At 29.5% G+C, this 2,144-nt stretch overlaps 1 long non-coding RNA gene across 1 annotated transcript; it reads left to right on the top strand.

Moving 5' to 3' along the window:
* The first annotated feature begins 482 nt into the window (after window positions 1–482).
* LOC117112479 lies at window positions 483–2,141 on the top strand. The gene is made up of 3 exons (XR_004446047.1): window positions 483–627; window positions 1,585–1,747; window positions 2,132–2,141. It is a non-coding gene; the product is annotated as an uncharacterized LOC117112479 (long non-coding RNA).
* The last annotated feature ends 3 nt before the right edge of the window (window positions 2,142–2,144 follow it).

The following is a 2,144-nucleotide window of genomic DNA, read 5'->3' as shown; positions in this document are numbered from 1 at the left end:
ATTACACCTGGTTGGTGAAATGGTTGTTTTAATTCACTTAAAATAGGTCTATACTTAATTTTGCTTAGCATTTCCTGGATAATTTTTTTTTTTTAATTAAAAAAGAAATTCCCGCATCTAAAATTTAAATTTTTGCTTGAAAATTCAGGTGTGGGTGGTGGTGCTAAACAAGTATTATTTTTTTTTTTATTTGGCTTTTTCTGCAAATTTTAAATATGTTTTTTTTTTTTCATGCTTTATCTGAAGAGATATATTTCGTGACTTAAGCCCAATGAGTCTTAAAATCAATGGTTTTTTTTATTGGCAAAATATTTGTTTTAATGGGAAACCAAAAACACTTTATGATCTTTGGAATGCTTTAATTTAAAAAAATTGATTTGGATAGCTCTGTTGTTACAATTACAGCCAAAATCGGGTGAATGATGGTTGACAAAGAACCCTATAATTATTTATTTGTTTTAAGGGCAATGTTATTTTTTTGATTTTCGTTTCTTATTATTTTCTGTGGATCCTTTTGACCAGCCTTGTAAAATATGATCGTTAAAGTTTTTCTTATCAGTTATGTCTCATGTCTTCTTTTTTTTTCTAGGACCATTGAAAGTGCATGATCAAGAATTAGTTGAAGCAGTAAGTAGGTTTACTTGTTTAATCCCTAATATTTCATGAGATATTAAAAGTAAAAGTAATGATTTTACAAAGTCCATTTAAATCATCTAAAATTTTCCACAAGTTCTTTGATTAATATTAATTAAAAATGTTGCTGTTTGCGAAATTATTACATTTTCCTCTGCATGAAAGAAATATACAATGGCTTGTTCTGTGAGCAGTATTCCTATCTGCAACAGCGCCCTCTTTGATCAGTTGGAAGTTGGTTATTGTGTTCTTTACTTTTACCATATTGTACACTATTTGCTTGCCTTAATTCAATCTTAGAGCTTAATCTTAGTAATGATTTCAGAAAATCCATTTAAATCATCTAAAATTTTCCACAAGTTCTTTGATTAATATTAATTAAATGTTGCTGTTTGTGAAATTAGTACATTTCCCACTGCATGAAAGAAATATACAATGGCTTGTTTTGTGAGCAATATTCCTATCTTCAACAGCGCCCTCTTTGATCAGTTGGAAGTTGGTTATTGTGTTCTTTACTTTTACCATATTGTACACTACTTGGTTGTCTTAATTTAATCTTAGAGCTTCCTACTGTATTATATTGTATAAATACTTGGGTTCAACACTAGTACTAAATCATGGAAAAATTCCCTATTTTATGGATAACACTTTATTGTCAATAACATAACATCAACAGCCTCCGAGCCAGATGACGTGACCCGTCCTGTGCTCAGGCTTATGGGATGGCGAATATGATATGAAATTATTTTTAATTGCTTAATTGTGAGTATTTCTATGTGGATGGAATATATACACCCAAGATTGGTAGGAGTGCCCACACTAGGCTACATTCTCCACATTTAACTATCTTCTATTTAAGAATTATATTTTATTTTTCAATAAAGAGAACAAGTTTCTTATTAGGAAAAAATGCAAAAACATGTTTTTATCAAGATCCCTTTTCAATCTTAGTGTTTAGTTGAAGCTATATCAATTCTTGATGTTATCTGCAAGCTAGACTCCTCAATGATACCTAAGCTCTTTCCAGCACTGAAGAGAGTCTATGCTAGAATCAGTGACGACATTGGTCAACCGAGGGTGCTGTGTACAATAGTTCAATTCTATTTAAATCATTGTAAGTTTATCTAGTCTTATATTTTATTATTATATGTATACTTTCTACTCTTTTTAAATCAAACTTTGAATTCCTGTTTGCTTGTTTGATTTTAATTTTTCTAAATTCAAATTATACTTGTAAATTAAATTGTATTGTATTTAGAAACTTTGTTCATCGTCATTGATAGCATTATAAAGTCTTCACATAAAACTCTTACAAATCTTTTACACAAGTTTGTTAATTTTTTCTTCCCATTTAAAAAAAATAGGGAAAAAAATTAAATAGAAATGACTAAGTAGTATCAATATAACTCTCACTCCTTTCCTCAGCAAATAACTGTTTGAGATCATTATAACAAACTATTCTAGAGGAACCAACATGTTTTCATATTGTGTTACCTAGGTGATGCTGTGGT

Source organism: Anneissia japonica, unplaced genomic scaffold (genome assembly GCF_011630105.1).
Source record: "Anneissia japonica isolate Jap-2015-1 unplaced genomic scaffold, ASM1163010v1 scaffold215131_len2144_cov105_single, whole genome shotgun sequence".
Taxonomy (NCBI): domain Eukaryota; kingdom Metazoa; phylum Echinodermata; class Crinoidea; order Comatulida; family Comatulidae; genus Anneissia; species Anneissia japonica.
The sequence above is the reverse complement of the archived record's forward strand: the minus strand, read 5'-3'. Positions and strand labels throughout refer to the sequence as shown.